Below are 27,266 nucleotides of genomic sequence, written 5' to 3'. Positions count from 1 at the left end.
TACCCCCGATAATGGCGCCTGAGTGGATCAGCATTAAATGTGCTTTGGGGGTGTGCGTGTGTGTTTGCAAAAGCAGGGAAAAAAAAAAAAAGGAAGGGGGGCTGGCTCAATCGCTGGCTGTCAGCGGCTCCCCAGGCAGAGGTGGCGGAGCAGTCGCCTCCGAGGTCGCATACCAACAGTGTGCACAAGCGAGAGGAAGAGTGACAGAGTGTGTGAGATGGAGTGGAAGAGGCTGGGAAGCCTCATTCAAAGCACGTTGCTCTTCCTGGGAAGGAGGGTTCTTCTACAATCATCTCCTTTTCGGTACCTTCAGGGTTTTCTTCCTGCCTATTTTTTTTTCCCGGGGAAACAACTCAAAAAAAAAAAAAAAAAAAAAAAAAAAAAAAAAAAAAAAAAGGGCAACGGACACCTGATCGCCAGCCGAAAGGGAGAAAAAGAGGTGGGGAGGGGGAAGGTGAGGTGGAGAGGCGGGACCGGCAGCCGGAGGGGCTCTGGGAGGCCGCTGTGCGCAGAGTGGCTCGGCTCCGAGGACGGGGCGAGAGGGGGGGAGGGCGAAGCCTCTCCTCTGCCCTGCCCTGCCCCAGCGGGCACGGCTTAGCCCGGCATGAGGGCACTGCCCGGTCCCCGTCCCCTCCGCCCGTCCTCCTCCTTCCCCCATCTCCCCACGGCCGGGGAGAGGGGGGTTGCGGGTTTTTTGGAGGTGGTTGTTGTCGTCGCTTTTTAAAATAATCCGGTAAATCGTGTCTCTTACTATTTTTGTATTAATTCATTTTGCTGCATTAAAACGTGCTTCAGCGCCCCTCAGTGGAAATCCGCCCAAAGCGGCTCCCGGCGGCTCCGGCCGGGGATAAACAACCGCGGTCCCGGAGCCGGGGACGGAGCCGGGGCCGGGCTGGGCGTGCTGGGCCGGGGCTGGGGCCGGGGTCGCGGCCGCGGTCGCGGTCGGGGTCGGATCCGGGGCCGGGGCCGCGCCGGGAACCTCCCGCCACGGCTTCTGCTCGGGGCCGCCGGGCCCCTTCCCCCGGCCCGGGAACCGCGGGCGCCGCTCCGCGCTCCGGGCGGGGACACCGGGCACTGCTCGGGCCGGCTCCGCGGAGCTGCCGGCGGGGTACAGCCCCGCCAGCCCAGCACGGCTGCTCGGGACAGAGGGTGACAGTTCCTGTTGCTCCAGCATCAGGCACAGGGGTTTCCATAGCAACAGATGCTTAGGTTTAAAGGAAAGTGACAGAGTTGCTGTCCCCTCTTTCGCGCTCCAAAAAACTTCCCCTTTGACCTCTAAATTTAACAGAGATATTGGGATTACAACACACAGAGCATAAACCAATGTTTGCCCATTCCCACTGAGAGACTGCTGAAGAGCTCACAAACTTCATTATAATTTAACTAGTGGATTTTATGGGCTGAAATTGTGTCTCTAAACACTGTTCTTGCTCAAAGTTTTAGCTGTTAATATAGTACCATCTCTGATATATGTAATTTCATCAGTCTTAAAAAAAACCCACTTCAGTAGAGCATGTATACAATATTCTTAAGAGCAACCCCCTCCCCCTATGATTTCAACACCTGCCTGATCAAAAATCTCTTTGCATCTGAATAGTTCCATCCACTCCTTTTTATTTGTGTCTTCAAAGTCAGGCATGAAAAGTCTTAATATTTAGATGAAAAGGGAGCCTTATCTCATCAAGAGAGAAAACAAAAACAAACGCTCTATCGCCTTCCTGACGGAACTTGAAAGAAGGAATCATTTTGATCTTCACAACTGAGATCCTGACATTTAATTAAAAAACAAGATGAGCACACAATGCTCTGAAGCAAAGGTCTGGCTTCTAAGTCATAGTGACACACATCATAACAGAGGTAACTTTCCAGAAACCACTTGGACCCCTTGTAACTTCTGTTTCAGACACAAATTGACTACCAAAAATCTGGACACATAGCTCAGCTAAATTCCACCTTGAACTGCATTAAGAGTGGCTTTATGATACCTGGAATTGGTGACAACTAGTGCTGAAAAAAAAAGGAGCAAGAGAATAAAATTAAAAGAAATAATACATTTTTAACTTCTAAGGAAAAAGTAGGACACAAAGGAATAATCAAAGAAAGCCACGAAAAGGCAAGATGAAACCACTAGGCAGGAAAAAACACCAAAGATTAAATGTCTGAATTAAAGAGTTTCAAAGAAATTACAGAAAAAAGAAAACATTCAGCATCACAGCCCAGTTCAAACCCAGAAGAACTTCTAAGGACCAATTCAGATCCAAATACACTGTTTGTGGTTTTAATTCTCAAGAACCAAGATTTCACATAATTGAGTTTGCCTAGTCATGCACACGTATATTGTACATATATGTGTGTACACAATTCACGGAAAAATTATATTAAGGAAATACAAAATTGCAATGTCAAATACTTGAAAAGCTCAGTGAAAAACAAACAGCCAAATGGTCCTCATCCACCAAAATATCCTGATCGTGCATCTTTGGGCTGTGATTCATTTGCCTGAAAATAAATAATTACAGCTATTTAAAGGCATTTCTGATTCCAGCTCTCCCCTCCATGACAGACTGGGGACAGCAGAAACAATTTAATATCATGTTCTGGATATCACAGTGGGTGAAGGAAGAAAATTTGCACCAGTTGGGAAGTGCAAGACACATTTCTGTCACCCTGCTACAGCCAGAGTGACCTTGTTTAGAAGGGCTGGGCAGGCAGCTGGAGGCAGAAATATCTTGAATAACCCCCTGCAGTAAGATGCACCAGGATCAGTCTGTCGATGGCATTGCTGAAAGCAGAAGGATTTTTCAGAGTTATAGGGGACCCAGATGATTTCATTAGGGTCTCTGGAGAGCACTCCAGACTGCCTGTGCACAAGTTATCTCAGGGTGCAGCTTGTCCCCTGCAAAGATGTGTTATGGTAGTCCTGCCTGCCTGTGAGGCAGGACACAGCCCAGTGCTCCTGAGGCACTGCTCAGTGCTGGAGGCACCTCTACCCTACACTTGCAAGTCCGTGGTTAATTTGCTATTCATCTGTGCACAACTGGGAGCCCAGAGTCCTCTACAATGTCCTGTGAGCAGACACTGTCATAAAATGTGCACACCAGTGGGGCATGGAAAGCATGGAGCCAAAAAAATCTACAGGAAACATCTAGACATGGCAGCAAAATGCCACTAAACAAACACCACATCAGGAACCGGGGTTGCATTGCAGCAAAAGACCTTTCCAGCCCGTGGCAAGATTTGAGAAGTGAGCAATTTGTGTTCTGAAACGTGTGTAAAGAGGCAAAATATTTCAAAAGTACAAACATAGGGTTCTTGTCTTTAAACCCTATCTTATATGTAAGAAAAATCCTTTCCCTAAACTCTGCAACAAGATCCCAAGATAAAAATCAAGGCACTTCAAAACAAACAGTGTCTTCAAGCCTCACTTAGTTGTATATTTAATTCAGTATCCAAAGTTTTGAAGGGAGGTTTGATTCCTAACTAGTGACATTTCCATCAAAATAAAGTGTGTTAGTTAAGACATTTTCCCTGCAGCACCAAAGTATGTTTTACTGACATTTCTAAAGCATTCAGATAAAAATGACACTTTTTTTTCCCCCCACGTTGTATAAATAAACAGTGTCCCCATATTTCAGCACTATTAATGTAACACAATCAAAAGCAGGTCAAACCCAAGCCCTACTGCCTTTAAAACTTTACATTAAATATTTGTTTTCAGACAAATCAGCTCAGAATAACACTGGCAAAGAAACAATCCAGCAATATTACTCCTGGATATTTTTTATTTAGATATTAGTTCTATCTGTCAGGGAATTCAAGCATTGCTATTCATGTTTCATTCTTCTGTTCTGACAAAGCAATTTATGAGCTTGCCATCTAAATAATACAGAGTTTGTTGCAGACAGAGCTAAACGTGTTTCCAGTTTTCAAGTGGTGATAATTATTAAGCAGCTGATTAGGTGGGTTTTTAACCAAAAAAAAAAAAAATTCAATAGTTCAAGTACACTTTTTATTATTTAAACTATTATATTTTAATTTTCCAATGGACTTTTAAAGGAATTTTAGAATTTCCTGGTTATTTTTTTATGTCACTCCCAAAAAGGCCAAGTTAGTATTTTCTCTTAAAATGACTGTATTTATTAATAGAAAACATCTGGGTTTTTTATAATAGCAACTGTCTAGGCACTAGACAGACAAAGATACAGTATCTTAACTCCTATTACCATGGTCAGCCCAGATAAAAGCATCCAGCTCATGAATCTCTGATGGCCCCAGGCTTATGCATTCTATACATCTGCTGCCTGGTGTCCACTAAAAACCCAAACCAACCAAACCAGAGCAGAAAATCCCTTTCCTGTGTCAAATGCACCAGTTCAGCAGTCCCTGAGGATACATTTGATCATTCATTTTGATCTCACCGGTGTGCTGGGAGGAGCATTGCACTGTGTCAAGACAAGTGACAGTAGGGCTGAGGAGGGGCAACATTTATTGTGGAATTAGTATGCTGAGCTGTTCACTTTCCTAGCTCATTATTTGTGCCAGCAGCATCTCAGAGCAAGTGATGTAGAAATGCAGCATTGGACAGTGAGTGAGCTTAGGACATAGAGAAGCATATTTTTCTCTGGAATCACACACTATTTAGAAAAATACCCTCACAGGCCCCTAAGATAGCTTTCCAGGCTGGACTAAAAGAAACATTAGTAAAATTAGTTTTCTGGGAACTCCAAGAATAATTCAATCTTCCACAAGTGGTTGAATGACAGCTTTTGTGGGGAAAATAAAACACTGATATACTCAAGTACTGGGAATGGCAGACAATAGTGGCTTTACGGGATACAAGATTTTGGGGAAAAAAGAAAGTTGGCTGGAAGAAAAGGCTCTTCAGGACTAGAGATGGGCCCAGAGGGAGGCAAGAATAAAAAAATCAAAAGCATATAGAAGAGGCAGGGACACAGTGAAGTAACCAGGAGGGCTGAGAAGAAAAGGAGATGAAGACAAGTGAGGTCAAAGAGGCAGGGAAAAAATGCACCAAAAACTGTCAGAGACGGAAAGCACCAACATGCCTGGGGAACAGGGAGCCAGGCTGGGGTGGTACAAGGTTAATTGGAGCCACACAATGGGAGCATTTTCAAAACCAGGGAGATCAGCTGCTCCAGACGGCAATTCCAATGCCTGGTGGATAAATGTTCTCTCAGTGGTCAGTCAGACAGGTGATTTTAACCACCGAGGGTCTTGATACCCACCTAGGCCTAATTAAATGAAATCAAGAGCATGGAGCTGAGTATCAGCAGGCTCTTCCCGGCAGTGTGAGCAGGACTGTTTCCAAAGGAAATGGGTGAAAGTCCTAATGCTGAGGGCACTTATAAATAGCCTGTGTGAGGTGTTAGAAAATGTGCTGTAAGGCATAATCCCGCCAACTGGCAAAACTACAGATCATATGACCAGGAAGGTCTTTCCAATATGGTTTTTTATGATTTTGCAGTTGATGCAGAGGTGAGGAAAGGCAGAAAACACAGAAACCAACACATAAGAGAGGAGTTGGAGCAATGGCTGTGCAAGTCTGGGGCTAAAAAAGCTTATGCAAAGCCTAAGTAAAAGAAAACACTGATGTGCATGTGTTTGTACAGCTGCACACCACATCAGGGTTCTGGCCTACCCCTGTACCTGGTACTGCCATTCATACCAATAGAAATTTGTACTGCAGACTGTCTTTCTTGTCTTAATTAACATTCTGTCTTTGGAAGCTTTATCTGAGAGAAGTTAGGATGAGGTCCCAAATCCATGTCTTCAAGAGAAGCCAGGAAGTCAAGCATTACAGATAAATATATTTTTCTTTGGATGCCACGAGCTGTTGGCATCCATGTGAGACTTGGCTGATGTTGCTGAGCTGCTCTCCACTAGGCACATTCTTCTCTGCTTTGTAACCTGCCAGTGTTTGATACTCAAGTCAGATATGCCATGACAGCAATCAGGTTGCCTGATTAATCTGATCTCTCAAGGGGGTTTTCAGTAAGAAAAGGGGATATATGTGTCTTCAGAAAGGCAAAGTAGGCTTTTACAGGTCTATCAGAAAAGCAAACATCTTGCAAAATGGTCCCTCTGTCACCTCAGACTCTGACTCAAGACAAGAGATATGCTCAGCTCTGTATGTGAAAGGGATGCATAAGGTTCCTGCTCCATTTATGTGCATGAGCCACATCTGCACATCCTTAATTGCCCAAGTTGGGAGAAGCTGAGGCAATTGCTCTCAAATTCACCACTGTAAAATTGGCAGCACACAGAAGCAAAATACCTTGGAGAAATTCTGAGTTTGCACTTGCCAAAAAGAACTTGTGCATGCAGAATCTTGGAGAAACAGAAAGAATTTAATGAGTTAGAATTTCAAATGCATGCCACAGGATTCAAAGGGAGCAGACAAGACAAAATAATTTCATTTAAAGTGTTTTGTTTATAATACAAAGATTTTCTTTAAACAGATCTGACTCCTCAGACTAGCTATCACTAAACTCACAGGGGTTTTTTTGTTGTTGTTGTTGTTGCTTGGAATAGAAACAAAACCTAGATTTATTAAAATACTCAGAGGATGTAATGACACAATTTTAGGTTTGGGAACCCTCCAGCTGAAAGAAAACCCTAGAGGAAAATATGAATATGCAGGGAAAAAGGTATATTTAGACAAGTGGACATCTCAAAAAGGCTACCTAGGCTAACCAAATATCCTCCCACTCCTTTGTTCTCCTTGTGGCCCTGCCAGACATATGTTTCTTCCTCCAGTTTGGCATGGATTCAGCATATTCAGATATTCTTCTCTTGCAGCATTGATATAGAAAGGAGCAATGCTGGAGGTGTGTAAAACCCCTGCCTGTGGGAGAGCATGTTGGATATTCTTCAGGAATAAATACTGGATCAGGCAATCTTGAGGGCTGTAGGTACAACTCACCCCAGTTTCTGTCTCCCACAGGATTACAGACAGGTGAGGAGCTGTTGTGGGATCTCTTCATGGGCAGTTTTGAATGTACAGAACTGCCACTGGGTTGTACTTCAGGAAGTTTTCAGACTGAACAGAAAAGCATCTGAGGAGTTCCAGTCGTCTGGAGTTAAGTGGGCTGTGAGCAGGGACTTTATGGAGCACAGCTCTAGATTAGCTCTCTGAAGTCCCCTGAAATCACCTAAAGGCAAATAATCCCTTTTTGGATTTGGGACTAATTTAAATGGGTCGATGTTTGTGCTTCTTCAATCTTAGTGCTGGTGCATGTTCTTTCCTGCCTATTTGCCTTCATAAACTGATTAGGGGAAAAGGCTTACAGACTTGCTCATAGTTTTCTAAGTACAAATTACACCATTTGTCCAATTCACCTGTCTTAGTAACATAAAGTCTGAAATGGCTGAGACTCATGGAAGTTATTTTAGAGGTTTGTAAATGTTTCTGGTCAACTGCCATTATGTAACAACAAATATACAAGATTATAAATGGCTGTCAAACAGTGCATTCATTTTTTAAAATACTGATAGGAGATTAATAAATTATGTCTTTACCAATTGAACACAAGTTTATGACCAAAGCTGCTGAGGGCCAACAGACAAGCCAACCAATGAGTGGTTTTCATTTTAAATACCTCTTAGGATGTACCTGGATTAAACTCACCCATATATGTGCTTCTTTTTAATTTTACTGCACTCTTTCATTGTATGCCACAGGCTCTAAGCTCTGCAAGGGTATTCAGCAACATGAGGTACTGGAATACACACTGGAATTATCAAAATCAGATCAGTGATGGTAAAATCAATATGAGTTCCTGCTTTGGAAAATTCCAGGGGATATTCACATGAATTTTGATGTATTCACTACATGTACCTAAATTTAGGAGTATTTTATTTCTAGTTGCTAGTTAAGCTGGCAGAGATCTTATTGGCTTGCTAAGTAATATCTTTAAAAAACAAATAAAGCAAGTGCTTTGTGAAACAAGCCAGGCACACACCTAGGCACTCTTGACTTAGACATAGATCTATATCTACATTTATTTGCATATGCCAAGGAATTGTAAAAGCATGTCAAGTGAACTGAAGAAAGAATGAAAACTAACTTCAGAGATGTTCAATAATTTCACCACACAGATAAAAGCAATTCAGGACTCTGCCAAGTGCAAAAATACAATCTGCTTCATCATGATCTGAATAAGACTGTGACAAAGGCAATCCTGGGAAAGTCTGACTGCCACTGATAATTTCAAATCTCTGCAAAAGGTTTGTTCTTCCAGAAAAAAATAATCTAATTCCCTCCAAGTTATACAAGAACACAGCAGCATTCAGATCCTCCTGTTCCTCTTCACAAAAGCAGGCAAACAGCAATGAGGCAGCTAAAAATCTCACAACAGAGTCCAAAAACCAGCTGTTGAGTTCATCACAGTGTCTGCAACACAACAGCTGCACAACCAGAGCTGCATTTTGTAAAAGCACCAACACTGAATGCAATTGTTTAAAAAATGAGGCCACCATGACTTTAGGAAGTAACTTCTGATGAAACATCACTTGCTACACTGGTTGATGCCACCCCTCCAGGAGCATTATCAGCAATGGGCAGATGGAACCAGCATCACCATTTATTTGGAATTTAAGGTTCTTAAATCATTGAATTGCTTCTCAACATTACATTCTCAATGACTTCACATAAACAACCACATTATAACATTCTTCAGCTTCATGAGCCTGAGTGAATTTTATAATTTTCCTGTGAGAATTGTTTATTCTAGTTATTCTTCACCAATTTAAATATGTCTCTGCCTATCCAGTAACTCGGTAAAACAGAATTTGCTACTGATTCTGGGGATGATAATTTTCGTGAAACTTTACTGAGAAAACAGTATCCCTATTCAAAGGTGTATATCCTTCTGTTGGTGTTGCTTGGTATTTTTGGAAGTGGATGATGCCTCAAAAGCAATGAGCATGGCCTAGTTGTGTCACCCAGAAACATACGGGTCCTTGAAGATGAAGCACACGTGGTACCGACATTTGCGGCGCATTATGACAAATGCAGCCAGCAACTTGTCAGAGGTGGAAACATTTGCTGGATAACAGAGATGACATAAGAAAGTAGGACAGTCACCCCAAAATGGGGCAAAACTGTGTTTTGGGTAGAACAGGACACAGAGGAATTTAAATTATCTGGGATTTTCCTACGAAAAACATCTGCCTCATCTTGAAACACACAGAGATTTTTTTGTGTTAAGGAATTTGCAAGAAAGTGTTGGAAACTGGCTTGTATAAGGGTTTGGGTCTTATAAGGAGTATTTGAGGGAGCTGAGGGTGGTCATCCTGGAGGAAAGGAGGCTCAGGGGAGACCTTATTGCTTCTACAGCTCCCTGGGAGGAGGTTGTAGCCAGGTGGAGATTTGGTCTCTTTTCCAAGTGACTGGATGACAGGAAACAGCCTCAAGCTGATCAGGGAAGATTTAGACAGGATATTACAAAAAATTTCTTTGTGGAAAGGAATGTCTAGCACCGGACCAGGCTGTCCAGGGCAGTGGTGGAGTCACTCCCTGAAGGTATTTAATAGATGTGTAGGTGTGGCACTTGGGACACGGTTAAGTGGTGGGTTAGCAGTTGGTATCAATGATCTTTTCCAAACTAAACAATACTAGGATTACATGATCCTATGGAAAAGGAAAGATAACACCTGAAAGGAGCTCAAATCTTTGGAATTTCCCAGTCTCTTAAGCCTGAAATAGTGTTACTTTCAGAACACTTGTGGAGGCCTATTTCTAAATAAGTCCACTGGCAATAGTTTCATTTTTGGCCTGCTTTTTCCAGGGAACTGTAGAGGAGCACTGCTTTATCTGTGGTGTATCTGTGCACTGAGCTTGTGATCCAGGGCTGAGGATGCCCTGTTATGCTGACTGAACCTTGACTGGGATTCTCATGCTGAACTTAGGTCCCCTCTCCACCACAGACAATTCTCTAGCCAGACCACCTACTTTAAGAGGCAGCAGAAGCTGCCTGCCCTGCCACCTTGCAAGCCCCACACACACCCCAAAATGTCATAAAATAGGTTTGTGGGTCAGCTGCAGTGTGGGCTGCCAGCATATCCCAGCTTAGTACTGCAGCCATGGTGGGACTGCACCTTTCTGCTTATTTTAGGAGCAGCCTAAGGCAAGTTCACAAAGTAATCTCTCTCTCTTTTGCTACCAGTAGTGTTTTTCTATAGAAAAAAAAATAAAATAAAAAAGTTCACCCTGTGATTTCTAAGCTGACAGCAGGCCTTTAAGATCAGAGCACAGACATTAAATTAAATATGCTCCATCACACACAGTTTTTGTCTATTATATAGCTCATATTAGAAAAATAGTTGTCATTTCTTTATCAGATCCCTTTGGAAACTCACTACTGTTGGACCCTGCCCTCTACTGACATGCTTCTCTTCTGAACACAATGCAGTCTCTTATATAGATGGCAACTGAGATGGCACACTTAAAATGAGTCTTCTCTTAAAAGAGAGGTAAAAAAAAAGACAGGAGGACAAAGCTTACAATTCTAGTGATTTCTATTTTCTATGTCAAATAGCTGAGAGAGGGCAAAAAGAAAAAAAAATTAAAATTAAATATTAATATTAATCTGAAGAAAATTCATTTGGATCAACACAAATTTATAAATAAGAGTCTGGATCACCTTCTGCCTTCCTGAAATAAAATTGGGGGATTTTTAATAGTGTTTGTCAAACCTCTTCTCTGAGTTTCATATAGAAAATACGCCAGACCTGGTAGAAGTTGCAGTGGTAAACAAGCAGCTGTGCCATTCTGCTAACCCACAGCATTAGCACACAGGGCACAAAGCAGCTCTGGAGGTGAGGGAACACTTCCACTCCCACCACTCTGTACACTCTGTCCAGCACACACTGTTTTAAGTGATGAGAGAGTAAGAATTTTGATAGCTGTTTTCACTTAAGGCCCTTAAAGTAATGACAACACCCATTAAGACTTACAGTAAATTTCTGCGATGAAAACTTCTCGTCAGTGTTTTAGGGATGAGACCAGAGGAGCTCACGTAGGTCTGTACTGGGGGCAGGAGGGTGCACAGGCTTTACCCTATGGCCTTTTGTTTTACAGGGTAATGACTCTTGTTACTGGGAAGGCTCAGCAGAATTAGGAGATGAAACACCAGGGGAAGTGCCACTTGCTAATTTTGGAAGCAACAAGGCCCCGAACCAGGATCATTCATCTGATCCACTGCCCAGCTGCTTGCTTAAAATAGGAAGCTAATGGAAAAATAACTATACCACAAAGGTAGTAAAAATTCCTTAAGAAATAGCATTCATTCCTCATAAGTCATTGCCATAGATGTCACCGGGGTCAGTGTGTGGGCCCAAGGAATTGTGTTTCTTATGCACAGTTGTTCCATGTTTGCAAGCACAGTCTGGAGAAAAACCCCAACATGCATTTCTCCTTCTATAGGGTTCTCAGGTTTTTTATTCTAGCCAAAAGCCAGAGTTACTGCGGGCACAGAGGACTCTTTATGCCCTCCATAAAATCATTTGACAATCCAAGGAGAACTTCCCCAAGACCGTTGTTCAGATTCCAAAGTGATTAACTGTATTTAGTGGGCACTTTACCTGAGTAAGGACTGCAGGGACTGACAGTACCTGAGCAGGCCAGTCTAAAACACTGAAAGTATCCATAAGCCTAGAAATAAACATTTGGGAAAAAACTAACTGTAAACACAGATCAGCATCACCACTTGAGGGTGCTGCAGTAGTTCTTAAATATTAACTCAACGATGTGCTGCCAAGCAGGTACTGTACACAGAGCTACGCTGCAACAATTCACTTAATTACTTCCGTGGAGGCACTCAAAACGTTTGGAGCTAAATTAGCACAAAATACTGCTGAACAGGAGAGCTTCTTCTGAAATAGAGGTTTAAAATCCTAAAAACCTTCCTAACTAACTGCGGTGATAAAACGGGATTCTCCTTAAAAAGAGCTGGGAAAAGGAAAAATTAAGTCAAACATAAGAGGGCCAGGGCCCTCAATTACACAAGCACATGCATTTCCAACTTCAAGAAATTCATTACAAGTATAAATTCTCAGCTCTGCACACACATTTCCTTTGACTGTAATACAAGAGAATATTTTTCAAGGCATATCAAATTGATTTTGCTATAAACTATTACAGGATTATAGCCTCTTTGAATAGTCTTCACTACAGGAAACACACAGAACTGGTCTCTGTGGGAAATATACTGAATAGTCAGTAAAACATAAAGCAATACCAAAATACAATGGAAAATGTTTCCAAAAAGCCACAGCAACTTAAATGAAGAGCTGTGTCAAACACAATCTAGGGTTCTCCTATGATGTAGAACCTCCTTTTTATAATAAAAAAGGATATAAAAGCATGAAAAAATGATAAATGATGATAATGATGTTTCTTTTGAAATGTATGAAATCACACTATATGTGAAGGCATAGTGACTGAAATGAGCTCTAATTTGTAAAGTTTGTTCAATTCCAGTTTTTTAATCTGACTCTTACCAGGTACTCAAAGAGAGCTGGTCAGGAACTATTTTGTGATACTCTGGGAAAGTGTTGACCCATCCAAGTTAAAACTGCTGGTGGTAAAAGAGCTAGTTTAAAAGAAAATTCCCTGCTCAAAGACATTGGTGGAGGGGGATTTATTGCTTAAGGTTAGAAGACGTAAATTTCAGACAGAATAGAACACCACTTTATGTCCCAAAATAAATTTTGAAATTTGGATGAAGAATGGTAAAAAAATTAAATTAAAGTAAATCATTTAAGCTGAACCAAACTCATTTTACTCCTTGGCTTGGCAAAGAGCAGACAATTCCAGGACTTATTACCCATCCCAGCTGAGCAGCAAAGTTTTTGAAGCCCTGAAGCCTTAGTTTTTCTCAGCTCTGACCTCCTTGCTGGGTGCTCACTAGAACATGGTATGTTCTAAGGATTTCTGAAACTATTGAGAAAGATGATGATTACCTGAACCTTGGCCTCAGAGTCAAAGTACTGCAATCAGCTAGCAGAGTAAGAATGCCCTGGTGCAGGGCTGGATACAGTCTGTAAACAGGTAAGTATGAGGAGCAGTCCTCTGCAGTGAGAGAGGAACTGGTCCAATTTTTGAAGAAAATTGATTTCACCCCGATAAACATCTTTCTGCAGTACATATTCACTGCCCAACAAATCCTTGAGCCTCTCCTTCCCAGCTAAAGATGACAGAGGGAAAGCAATGAGAGGAGGGTGACTGTATGAAGGTGTGAAGAGACAGAAATTCATTCTGCAAAGTGTACTTCTTCTCTGGCCTTAGCACTAATAGCCTAGAGCTATTTGGCCCCTAGATTGCAATACTCAGCAACAGAAAAAGAGAGCAAAAGCAACTATGGACACTTCACAGAGACAGGAGCAATCTCTGAGCCTATGTAGCAAGACACTGTTTTATTAAAGCATCTGAAGTTAGAGCCAATATGTCAATATTCCCCCTCTTTATAAAAAGTGTGTCAGAAATAGTCAGACAATCTTGACACTATGTGGGTTTTCTTACAGCCTATTCGTTTCTACATTCCATTGTTCAAACAGTTATTTTTAAATTTTCATTACTTTGCAGACAGTGCCCTGATTATTCCATTGAGAATGGTATCCTTTTAAATACCTTTACAAATGCCTTTACACATGATTAACATTAGCCCAAGACCTATCTGCTTCCCTATGCCAAGATCACAAATACCAGATGAATATTTCCGATGAGGAAAATAAAAGATATATATAATTTTCACAAGTTAAAGAACTGCTGTGAGGACTTTTGAAAGACAAAAATAGGAAAATAAGGTAGAACACCATCTTGGCCTCATTTAAAATATACGTCCATCTCACACAGGTGAGAGGTCCAGCTTGGCCTACACATACAAGAAGGGTCAGCAAACAGGCCAGAGCCAAGTGATTTGGCTGTTGGAGGCACAGACTCCTGATTGTTGAAATGCATCTTTACTAGATGAGAAATTGTGCCTCCAACAAATTTTACCAAAGCATTTACCTCCTATTAACTTCAGTCAAACCAGAATTAAATTTTGGGCAAGCTTCTCTGATTCTGTTTCACTTCCCCAGGAATAAAATGTGTGCACAACAAACTCCACCTACCCCAGAGGGGGCTGTGAAGATTAATGGCAGGAAAGCACCTGGATCCCAAGGACAGACATTTGTCCTAGTTCTGTCTATGCATGAAAAATGATCAGAATTCCCCGTCTCTCAGAAAATGGTCATGGTTACTTTAGAAGACACATTCAAGCTAAGAGTTATGGACTCCACCACCAGAATATTTGAAATTATTGACAAGTAACATGTAACACTGTAAATGAATTTCACTGGGAAAAGGTCAGCATTAGAGTTAGGAGAGAGCCTTTCACATTAGAATAACTCATATCACCTTCTCTTCATTAGTCATGTATTTCCATAACTCTGCTTTCTTTCAGTCATGCTATTTAACAAAAAGGATTTATGTTTTGTGGCAAACAGCACTGTAGAAAAGGGGTATTTATTAAGTCTGCCATTGCAAAATGTTTTCTAGTAGATAAGTGTTAGAAGCCCTTAGCTTTTTAAACAAATAATTTCATTTTTTACTGCACAATAAATACTCCTACTTTATATTTTTTTTCAGTTTAAATATACCAGTAACATGCTGGGTAACATTTCTAATTTTCCTCCTGTAAATTTCCTCCTGGTATCACAGAGGACTCCTGTAAGCACTCATTACAGATGAGGGGCACTGACATTCACATTAACCACTTTGGTTTCCTACACACAAATGTTTTTAAAACATTGAAATATTTAGGTTGAAATATTTCATTGTAAGGAGCATGTGGCTGTTTTGTGAGAATGCACACAGGAAAGAGACGACTGCGCAAAAACTGAATTATGGCGTACTGCAAAACTCCCCAAAGTTCTCCACAGAAGCATTTCAAAACATCTTCCCTCCTTCAAGAAGATCTTGAGCACTGCATTTTCTGCATAGCAGGGTTAAGATCTTCCATCCTTTTACTCTGTTTGTGTGCAGCATGCAGAGAAAGGGGACAACAAAGTGATTTAATTATTCCTGCTCCGTATTCTTCCTTCACAGCTTCACTGATGAGCAGGAATATTTCTACTGTTGAGATAATTAGCAGAGGCAGTTAATAAGAGATTGCTAATGTTTCACCGAAACACAAATAGAAAAAGATAAATAATTCCTCCCTTAAGATATAAACCAGGAAGAATAATTAACAGCTGGAGGGGAGGGAAAGCAAGAAGCTAGAACAGACTCCAGAATTGCAATCTGCTACCCAATTTTGGCAGGAAAACTTGAGTGCTCGTGCATTATATCCTTTGCTCAAACATCTATCATGCACCAGCAAAGCACCTGCAGAGTTCCCCACTGAGTTCAGTGATAGCAGAATTGCACCCGAGGTTGAAAATGCTTATCCTTAGAAATGGGACATCCTAATAATGTGATCATATGGTCAACTTCTGTAAGAAATGTTGTTCAGTCTGCATGGAAATCTTTGCAAGATCAGGGCTACAGCTTTATAGTATGGTTACCTCATGAGCTACCATCCTCACCTTTACCCTGTGAAGAGTTACAATCCTTCTTTCACTCCTTGCTTTCTCCAGCTCTATCCTTCTCTTCCTTGTTAAGAAAAAACCTTCACTACTTCTCAATATTTCACAACTTCTTTTGCTCCTCGGGGAGAGTGAGAAACATACAAAGCAGAATTGAGACTTAACAACCCTGTGTTTTAATTCAGGATCCCTAGAAGTGTCTAACGAATCACATCCATTTCTTAAAGTCATCAGACCAAATCACTGAGGTGCTTTCTGTCTTCAGCATTGAGGAAAGGCTGTTCTGGAGGAAAAGGTAGCTTATAAAAAACAGAATGGAAATGATTCATGTGCTGTGACAACATATTTGCTTACTTAGATTTAAAACAATTCACAAATTTACTTCTCCATGGGTCTCAGTGCCCCAGCATCACTAACTATTCAATAGAATCTGATCAGCTTTAAAGTCATCAGTTTCACAGAAACTCAGGCAGCAAACCATTTTTGAGCTATCACTTGCTTCAGTGCAGGCAGAAGTCCACTCTGCCTTTTGCAGAATACTCCAATTCTTTAAATATGGGTTATTTCAGTCCTTTGAACAGAAACTCATTCCAGAGTCCTGGAGAACATTCTTCTAATTGCCTTAGCTCTTAATGGGCACACAGGTCAGGCACCCTTCTGATCTCAGCTTGAGGATGCAAGCTTGATGCAAGCTTGATCCTTGTGCTGGACAAGCTCCCAGCCCAACAGATCACAGCTGGCATCTTGTGCACCATCCATGACCTCAAAATGACCAGTGGAGATCCTGGGCTGGCCATGCCAAGCAAAATGTTTTCCTCAGAAGGAGGAGTCTTGCATCTGGAAATGCACATGGAAGTGTGCACCTCCATAGCCAGCCTGTGACAGTGTGACAGTAATCTGTTCAGAGATAACCAGGCATGGACAAGGCAGCTGAAAAGGAAGGTCAACAGGCATTATACAAAGGAAATCACATGCAATTCCTTCCTTCTAAGGCACAGATAATACCTGCCTCCTCATCCTACCCTCAAGGCCTCCATATTGCTGTAGATGAATTTCAGGCAGTTCACTTTAATCTCCATGACTAGAGAGAGAAGCTGACTTCCAGCTCTCCAGATCCACTTTGAAAATGTTCCCAAATACCTCAGTGCTTGTATAGACATATGCTGGGGCACAAACATACAGACACAAAGCACTGGCATGGCCAAGTTTGGAGCCTCAGCTCAGACTGGAGACATGCAGGGCTTCCAATCTCTCAACAGTCTAAAGCTGGAACTCAGGCCTGATCCAAAGTCCACTAAGAGTCTTTTCACAGGCTCCAGATATTAGGCCTCTGTGTACTGAAAGAAGAACTGAATTCTCCCAAGAGCAGCAAATTAAGCCCAGATAGGTACCGGCTAGGGGAGCAGAACATTTATGAGATATTATGTTCACTCCTGGGATTATTTATATCTAGAGAACTAGGCTTCTTGTTTATTTGTAAAGAAAGTACAGCCACAGCATGCTGTCTAAATGAGCAGTATTTTGATGTTTTAGTAAGCTTTTCTATTTATACAATGGGGCAATATTTCACTCTCCTCCTGCACTCTGAATTTTACCTGTGATGCCCTTGTCTGTACACATCTTTCATGACTCTGGCAGAAATGAGCACCACAGACATTTCAAAGCACCACCAGTCATTTCACAAGTGTACTACAATGCAGTAAAATATATGGAATACTACAACTACAAAATACATTTTAATCTTTCCAAAACCTGCTTCTGTTGATGACCCATAAAAGGGAGAAGTTCAAAATACTATTTCATTGCTTATCTTCCCTGCCTAGGCTCTGACATTATAAGCTGAGAAATGTTATAAGTCTGAATGAACTGACCACCTGCAACAACCAAATTTCTTTCTACTATTTGAACAGCAAATATGCAGAGGAAATGCAATAACCTTCTATATACGTCAAAAGGGCAGGAGAATGCTTAAATTTAGTGGTCTATTCATATAATTGCCAGAGGGCTCTGCAATGCAGGCCAGAAACTTAATACAAGTGGGCACTGTTCTTTTCAAGCTGGAATTACACTGGTTTCCATTTAGAAAAGCAATGCAAAAAACTAATGCAGCACAAAAAGCATTGCATGAAAGCAGTTTTTGATACCACTCACTTCTCCAATTTCCCTACTGCAGATTTCCTTCCTATTTCTTACCATCTCAAATCAGAGCAGCAACTTTGCTTTCTTAAATTATCACAATGACTTAATGCAGGCATTTTACATCCACCATCACCATGATTAATGAAAATAGATTTTTCCCCTCTGCTTAATGTTAAACAGCTGAGGTCAGGTTATATGCTAATTTAAACATCAGATAATCCTCCTGGCGCCAGTGGGATCACGTATGGCACAAAACATTGCTCCAGATGCACTTCTGTCTCCTGAAGCCTTCCACTGCATCTTAACTCATATCTTTGGTGGGGTTCTAATGGGTACAGAGCAATGAGAGTCATTCACAGCAGATGGTGTTTTGCACTGCTGCTCACAGATGGCAGTACTGGGATTTGCCAGTCACAAAAAGAAAAGCCAAAACTGGCCTAAAAGCAGACCATAAAAGCAGGACATAAAAAAAAACCCCAACACGTGTTTTTGTGGAGAAGAACTAGTGAAGCAAACTTTTCCAGCTAGACAAAGGTAATGGTTAAATCCTCTACTGTCCAATGAGGTATCAGCTCCAGCAGGAATTTTTTCTGCAGGTGTGCATTTTATAACAGCTCTTCTTTTAGAAAGCCTCCAGTGCTTGATAAGACAGAAAAATCACATAGCGGTCTCCCTTTGAAGGTCTACGAATTGTGTCTTTTCTTACCAAACTACCTGTTTTTAAAGAAAATTGTAGCAATACAGACTTCTACCCTCACACCATTTTGCCAGAGCTGGTTATAAAATTGATTAAATAGGCAAAATTAGACAGAAACACACAAACATGATTCTGGGTGCCTCAACTTCTTTGTAAATTGGGGGGAAAAGAAGCAAACAAGAGGGAGCATTAGAAAAACATACTTACTATCTGCAGTTGGGGTCTTCAGACAATGGAATTAAGCGTACTTAAAACTTACAAGCTCTGAAATTACACTCTGGGAGGGTATTCCCCTCTGCACTGGCTATAGAGACCCAGCTTCCTTTCTAAGATATCTGAACTGAATGCTGAGAATGAATCTCCCTGAAGCTGTCACTTTTGAAGGACAAAAACTCTGTGGATCTAGTGCACCCTCCAAAACATTCCCTGAATGAAGCCAGGGAGTTTCCTTTGTCAAGTTTTAATAGCCCCTGATGTGAGACAGCCGATGGGCACCCCACTATGAGCTGAAGCTCATTCTTAAGGACTTCCAGGGAGAGAAGCAACTGCATTGTTTATACACAGTGGGCACAAAAGCAAGGAGTGGTAAAATTGCAAAGATCCAGAGCTTTTATAGACTGTTCTCATACAGAAATGGCACATCCTCTGGGATATTTGTGAATATTGAGATGTGTTGTGATGTGAGTACTGTTTCAGCAAGAGAAAGATGCTGCATTTGGCCAAAAGACCTTCTTTACCTATCAGTTCAGTGTACACAACAAACAGCAGCACATTTACAGAAAAGTCTTCACCACTACTGCACCTATCACTACTGAAAGGCCATCCGGGACCAGTTCTACTTTTATTTCTGGTAATGCTCCATCCTAAGCTCAGCTGTAGCCCCTGGGGTTCTGTTCTGACATCTGTAGGATAACTGGTAGGCAAGGACAGCGTGCACTCCCTGAAATGTCTCCGTGATCTTGTAAAATAACAGAGCACAACTAAGGAAGTATCAAAAGATGCAGAGTTAGAATTAGTGAAAGAAAATAGAGGTTTATTATTTATATTCCAGCAGCATACAGGAACCACAGCTGGGACCTGAGTCTCAGTGTGCCAGACAACATATAAATACATGGTGGAAGCCAATTCTGGCTCTGAAGAGCTTACAGTCTTCAGAAGCAAGAGAGGTGGGAGGTGAGAAAAGAAACAGAGAGAACTAATATACACTCATCTAAACCAGTCACAGAGCTGGGAGTAAAACTGTCTCTTTCCAGGCTCCTCTGTCCAGTCTGTCATGCTGCCTGCTAACCACAAGTTTGACATCTTTAATATGTTCACTTTCCACAAGATCTCTGCAAACCAAGCTGTGGGGAGCTCCAAGCAGAAAGCAGGTTGAATCACATCTCCAGAAACAAAAAAGATCAGTTTATTCTGCTATAACTCTTCATGAATCCACACTTGGTTATTGTTCCCTTGTCCTTTACTTCTCTTTTACCGTCTTTTTTTTTTCCCCTAAGTAGGTCACCTCATCTCCTGAAGTACGAAGCCATAAGACTATGAAAACACAAAGGAGATTTATTTCTCTTTGTGTGCGTGATCTTCTCCACTGAAAGAAGTATGGGAATGACTACAAGGCTCATCATCGACTTCCAAGAATAGACAAAGGCCTTTGTTAGGCTTCTGTGGCATATCTCAAACACAGGCAGGATGAAATCCTCACTGAAGGCAGAAGAACTCTTGCCATTAAGTTGCTCACTAAAATACTTGAGCATAGTCCAAGGGTGATAAAAGGTCAGAGAATAATTCCATTTGAGAATTTTAATTTGCTAGACTTAACATAAGGCCATTTATGTGAGGGTTTTTTTACCTCCCTGTCTCAGACCTTTCTGCTCCTAGATACACATTTATATTAAATTTAAGATTTACAAGCATCATGATAGGCTGCCCTTTGCTAGCTTCTTGGAGGGCTCTCAGTCACAATGATTATTCACATATGATGCTTAAATACATTTTAATAAATTGATCTTGAGAAAATAAAATCCCCAACAACTTAAACCCTGGACATGTCTAACACGTGAGGTTTTTGTAGAATAAACTCAAGCACTTCTTTATTCCCCTCAGTATTCTTATTTTGCATCTTTTTTTAACTTATTTATGTTTGTACTAATTCTAGAGATCTCAGTTCACACTACCAAAAAATGATGTTACCAGAAACAGATGCTTGTTTTCGGGAAATACCTCCACATGGAACAAAGCAAGACTGGAGAAACCCACCGAGCAGAGCAGAGCACGCGTTCAGGCTGTCTGTAGTGAATGAAAAGCTTGTGGCTATTTTATTAAGAGGTGGATGCCAGTGCTGTTTATGAATGTACCAGACAGCACACACAGGCTCACATGTGCAGATAAACACAGAGGGTTCACCAGGGTCCTGAAGGACCTTGATTCACCAGTGGCCATTTAAACAAACACACAGAAATGCTGACATTCTAATCTCATGGAAGATGCTTCTGGCAATAGACTAATGATAGATGTCCTTAAAAATTAATGATATAACCCCATATTCCAAGATTCTCTGCAACAGGCAGACTCTTTCTGTTATATAAGCAGTAAAATTATGTGGGATAGGAAAATCTCTTTAGAAGATTAAAACAGAAAAGAGTGCATTAAGGATCTGTATTTCTTAAGGTGTTTCTATCTCAAATTTTCACTTACCTTTAAAGCCTACCAGCTTCCCTCAGGATCAACAGATCAGTTGAGATCCAATACCTTTCTTAGGAACTAACCACAAGTTCATGGACCCTGCCATCACCAGAAATACCACCTACATTCCTCTGCATCTTCCCACTCACTTTGTGTGGATACATTTTTCAAATAAAAGCAGCCCTTCTTTGTGGGCGTCCTTTATCAATGGTTCTTCCTTACTTTTGGCAAAGCAGAAAACACACCATTCACAGCAAGAAAGCTGCTGTGTGCAAATAAATCAATGAAGTTCACAAGAGGAATTAGGTACCTATCCATGCTGATATCTGATTCCAATGGAATCAAAGGCAGCTATACTAATGTAGTGTCTGCTGACCTAGAGCTTTCAATAGATTCACAGGAAAATTTAAGCTCTTAAAAACACTTGTTGATAATGCCAGATGACACAGTTATGCAATTATCTGGTCCATTAATTTTGCAGTTTACAACCACTTGCAAGTAGCTTTCCCACACTGCAAAAACTTTGATGAAAAACCCTATTTACAATAGAAAGCTGATAACACACTGCTGATAGCAGAAACTCTTCTCAAGTTCCCACTTCAGTTGTATCCAGGTCTGGAATAGAGATCTCTTCTGAGGATTAGGAGAAAAGTCTATGTGAGAGCTCCAAATGCCTCTGGTGACTGTCAGTTCAGGTTCCTCACGTGTGCAGGGTCTTTGAAGCCACGATATTTCAAAACCCAGACTTTTTTCACACAACTTAGTTGTTACAACTTGCTCCAGGAAAACTGTGAGCAGAATCACTGAGAAGGGAAACACCAAGCATCTACTAAATTCTGAGACTTCATTTGACCTACAAGAGCAGTGAGCTTGATAGTGCTCCATCCATTAGTATTACTGGCCAAGGCTGCTCAACAAAGGCTTTACGATGAAAGCATAACAACCACAGCAGGCATAATTCTTAGTGTTCTTGTGGACAATGGCTAAATCAATACTGAGCACCAGCCTCAGAGTTTCCAGATAGCAACACGGTAAGTCTTCCTTCTTCATATAACTTCACTAACAGCATGCAGTAAACCATTCAGCAGGCAAGAAAAAACCCCACATTTCAACACAATAGAATAAATTTTCCCCTTCTAGATTGTCCTCTGCTGTGGAAACAGGATAGATAGGCCAGCGTGACGTGTGCTACCTGGGCATGTATTCACTTCTACAGCTTTGCTCCTGCACAGTGAAACTTCTCCTTTGTGATATTTAGATGAACAGAGCTATTATCTCAAATGCATTGCCCATTTTCAACCTGCATCCTCAATTATGTCTGCAAGGTCACACAACTAAAACCCAACAGTGACAGGAAAGGATCTCAAGCCAACACTGTGTCTGACTTTCCTTAGAAACAAACATGGAGTCCACAGTAAGCTCACGGTTTTCTAATCATCTGAGCTGGTGGCCATGCTATACTCTCACTGTACCAGCTGAGCTTTATTTCACACCTTTAACCTCCTACAATTTAAATATTTATAGCTAAGCTTATTACGTAAGTTCTCTTTGTAAGTAATAACCACTGTAGGTCAGGAGTCATTTGATCTATTTCAGCACCTATTTAATAGAGATGAGTTCTGGCAAGCCTTGCTAAGAGCACTCACTGGATCTCCACAAATTTCAGTAGGAAACTGGGATGACCAGCTAAGATGCAATATGTCCACCCCTCATATGTCTACATTCCACTAGGAATCCTGAATCAGTCATGAATTAATCCTGCCCTGTGTCTGTCAGTCTCTTAAAAGGACTGTAACACTGCTCTCACATAAAAGTACTGTGAAGAAAAAGCCCTTAAAGGCTGTTTCATGTGGCTGCTACAGCAGTGGGGCCAGAGAAGGGCAAGGCAGAACTGAGATTGAGTGGCCCTCAATAACCACATATTCTGATACCTCCTTGGGGAGCATTTATCTAAGGGTCGCTTTCCAGCCTTAAGACACAGCAAACAAAACACCACAGCTTCTAAACAGGGGATATGCTTGGGGTCTAATCCAAATTTAATCTATCTAGAACTCTCTGTGAAATATTTCTGTGTGTATTAAATGATTTTCAAGCATGCCAAAATCAAAATAAACCAAGTGCGGTTTCTTAATTGCATGTATCACTTCTGTAGAATATATGTAAATGTCATAAATAAAGGCACTGAAAACACATAAGAATGTGAACAAATACACATGTTAAATGTCTGCAAAACCTCAAGCTACCTAGGATACCTGGCCTCAGTTCCTTATCGGACTTGAGAGCACAAATGCCTTTGATTTTCAACCATTAACTCTTTTGTGACACTGGGATGTACAGGCCAATTAACTTGAGGCTGATGAAAACTGCAAAGATCCCTAAAGAATAGTCTGAGTTTATTTATTTGTGAAGTCACTTGAATGCAAAAGGAAAACCAAACAGAGCTGGCCCCAGCCACAAAGGTGATGGAAAGGACAGGGTAATACCACAATCAACTTCTTTCACAGGAAGAGAACTGTTTTCTAGTTAAATCCTCTTTCACAGAGGATTAAGCTACTATGAAAAAAAAAAAAAAAAGAACAGTGTCTGCATAACAATTCCAAAACCACACCATCTGTAGACAAGCATCAGAGTACTTAAAATCCCACTGGCAGACCACTGAAAAACCAGTTTGGCAGTGTCTGCTATACTCAGAATCAAGTGTAAGGAGAAGCCAAGATTAAATCTATAGAGATACTCAGATGTGGAGTCTCTCTTCTGTCAAATGTGGATATACCCCCATGCATCACAGCCCAGTGAAAGAGAAGAACCATGCAGACAGGCTGCAGCTGGAGAGCACACATCCTGTGGGGTCACAGCACAGGGGAGAAACCACGTGTGCTTCAAATGCAAGATGCACAAGCCAAGGGACCCGAGAGTGTGAGGTGGAAGCCAAATGTGTGATCTTATACTTCATGCATGAGACTCAGGCCTGCCTACAGCCTTACATAAACACTCACAAACCAATTTCAGCCAGCTGGTTTGTATTTTTATTGCATTTCCTAGGGGCAGAAAACAGAGTCTGCCCACGAACTGCATTGGTATTCTCCTTGTGTAAATTTTACTTTTCAGCACAGCTATGATGGGTTTAATTTCACCTTGATTTCTTTGGAGGGTAAAAGCATTACAGAAAAAATAAATTTCTTCTGCTTTGCTTTCAGCCAGAGAATGACAGCAACATTCTCCCCGTGAAGAAACTGGTAATGCTGCAGTGATTTTTATCACTAGCACTTGTATCTCCTGGATATTAATAGATGCTTGGGAAAATGCTGTAGTACCTCTTTATTTATAAAATATAACTGGATGTAATTCTGCAAAGTGATGAATTCCTCTGTATCAGGAGCTGAGTTGATCACTTGTCTTAGCTCTGCAGTTTACATTAATGGACCACTAAGGTTTGGCTTGGAAGGGGGATGATAACATCCCAGATGAGGCAGACCTACATTATGCAATCAGCTTCTACTTTGTCATGACAAGGGCACAACTGCACTCCCCCTACCTGCTGCAAAGTCAATAAATGTGGGTGCACCACCTGTAAATGCATCCAGATCATTACAGGGAGCACGTATGCCTTATTTTGCAAAAAGCTGACCAGCACATTATAGTATTAGTCAACATCAGAGTATCAAAATTCAGACAGATTTTAAACTGGAGAAATAAAAAAAGTAATGCAATAAGGGCAAGTAACTGCATTTCAATGAGAATAATGAGGTACACAAATATAAGTTGGGGAATTCACAGAGAGATGAAAGTTCTGAGGGAAAGGACCTTGTACTAAAACAGTTCTCAAACTTGGTATGAGACAGTAACACCACACTTTTGGGAAGTACAAATACTATGATGGAGCCAGTGAAAGACAGAAGAGCTTTAAATACACTTCCAGTAAGATTTTTACTAAATTTAGCATTTAGGGTTCTGTGCCCATATTGAGACAAAAAATGCTAATCAGTTGGGAGAGACTATGGAGAAAAACAAGGAGGAACATGCAGAAGGAGAAGAAACTGAGGGGGTAAAGAAAACCCTGACAGTTTTGTAACAGCTGGTTATAAAGGAAGAGGCAACAATTGCTGTGTCTGTAGTAGACAGAACAGATCTCACAAGAAGGTAAGAAAGAGAAAAGATTTCTAAGGATGCTGCAGCATCATCCAGGAAGAGTGTGAAACCTACCCCATTAGAATTTTTGAAACATTAAACAGACACATCCCAAGAGTGACCAAGGCAGCATGATCCTGGATTGCAGCTGAGCAATGAACTAAGTAAAACCTTTCCCTTTAGCTCTGGATTTCCTTTTCCCTTCTCAGCATTGCTGAGCTTTGTTTCTTGCTTGTTTTGTTTTTCCTGTGGATGAGCAAGGCAGAATGTCCACAGCCTGGCTTTCAGATCCTGACAGGAGATTGCAGGGTGTAAACATCAGAAAAAATATCTTTCTATTCTGAGGAAGATATGCACACTTGAAATGATAGAATTCCACAAAAAAATTCAGAGCCTTCAAACCATCATGAGTCAGAGTAGGTATTTTAAAGATGATTTGCATTACACTACATATTTCTCAATTGATTATAATCTGATTCTATTCTCACTTTAATAGGCATCACTTTTGCTGACTTCAACAGCATTATTCCTCCTGTTTTCATACTCACTACCTTAAATGAGGATTGACCCAGCCCTAAACTAGTAAAATGGATTTGGCGTAACACAGTTTTAAAGTTTTGAGTGTTTTTTGCCATTTACTATTGTCCTCCAGGTTTCCTTTATATCTATAAATTGTTTCTTTGATGGCAGTGGCAGGAATGTATTTGTGTAAGACAGTGTTTGCTTTCCTAAGCACAGGAAGACAGATGAACCCCTGCAGAACCCTGCAGCTGGGGTGAGATTGATCTGTAACTCAATCCAGCAGTTCTTAAATACAGGTAACATGAAAAGCTCTCCAGAAAGCTGCTGAATACTGCAGTCTGTTTAAAAAACAATACAAGAAGTGGCTGAGCAGATTCATCTCATTGTAACAAAATTCTCACTGAATATGACAAGCTTCCTCAAAAGGCTGGGTTTCCCACTCACTTTCTGTGACTTCAGCTCCTGGTAAGCTGCAGTTCTGAGTTCATGAATGCAACAGCACGAAGCAAGGAATATTAATCTGGTGCTCTTTTTAGATCTCAGTCCACCTCTAGACAAAAACCCTGATAATGTCAACATCTTACACATCAGCTGGACCTGAGAAAATGCTTACAGAATTACCACAGCAATAAGTCTAACAACCTACAAGTTAAACTAAACTGAAAATACTCTGAAATTCCATTCTACTAAGGGTTCTAAAACTACATACAATATCAAAGCTCTGGTGATGTCCAGCAGTGCCACATCATTGCACCAGTGGGCATCTTCCACACACAAATTACGTTTTTTCAGACATAAAGTTTCTCCAGCTTCACAATGTTAAACTGGAACTTGTAAGACCTGAACAGCAAATTAATGAATGAAAACTTGCCTCTTTTTATCTTGGAGTACTCCCTGAAGAAGTGGGTACCCAAAATAGGGGCATACCAATTCAATATCAAGAACACTGGACTGGCAAAGGTAGTTTGAGAGACTGTCCTTCCTGGAGGCCCTCCGAGAATAAATAGTCCTTACATCCAAGGAGATACTTAACCTCTAAAGGCTCTAGGAAAGTCACAGTAGGTAACTTTTAGTTTGTTATTCTCGAAACACAGCTGTATTTTAAAGAATCAAAAAGGTAAAATGTCCAATTCTCATTCAAGTAAAGTCTAGTTTAGGTCCCCTTCCAAAATCTGTTTTACCCAGGAAGATAACTGGAAAACTGTAGGTTTTTAGGGAGCCAGGAGACATAAAGTTATGTTGTGACCATTTTTTATTTGCTAAAACATTCCATGAGAGGTGAACCTGAGGAAATCCACAGAGCTGATAATCACCAAAATTATCTTCCCTTGCAAGTAAAAATAGGTAAGGTAGAAGAGCTTTTCAGGTGGAAAAGTTTCATTACTTTCACAGCAAAGAAATTCTGCCTACCTAACCACACTACTAACACCTTTCTCATAAGAGAAGTCATTATGGTGACTTTTGTACAGGAGAATTTCTGATTTCTGCATATGATATAAGCAGAAGATCCTAG

At 41.0% G+C, this 27,266-nt stretch overlaps 1 protein-coding gene across 2 annotated transcripts in view; it reads right to left on the bottom strand.

The window, feature by feature from the left end:
* Positions 1-27,266, bottom strand: part of DPP6 (dipeptidyl peptidase like 6) — a 540,400-nt gene that overhangs the window by 398,717 nt on the left and 114,417 nt on the right. The window lies entirely within an intron of this gene.

The sequence above is a fragment of the Corvus cornix genome, chromosome 2, assembly GCF_000738735.6.
Source record: "Corvus cornix cornix isolate S_Up_H32 chromosome 2, ASM73873v5, whole genome shotgun sequence".
Classification (NCBI taxonomy): Eukaryota; Metazoa; Chordata; class Aves; order Passeriformes; family Corvidae; genus Corvus; species Corvus cornix.
The sequence above is the reverse complement of the archived record's forward strand: the minus strand, read 5'-3'. Positions and strand labels throughout refer to the sequence as shown.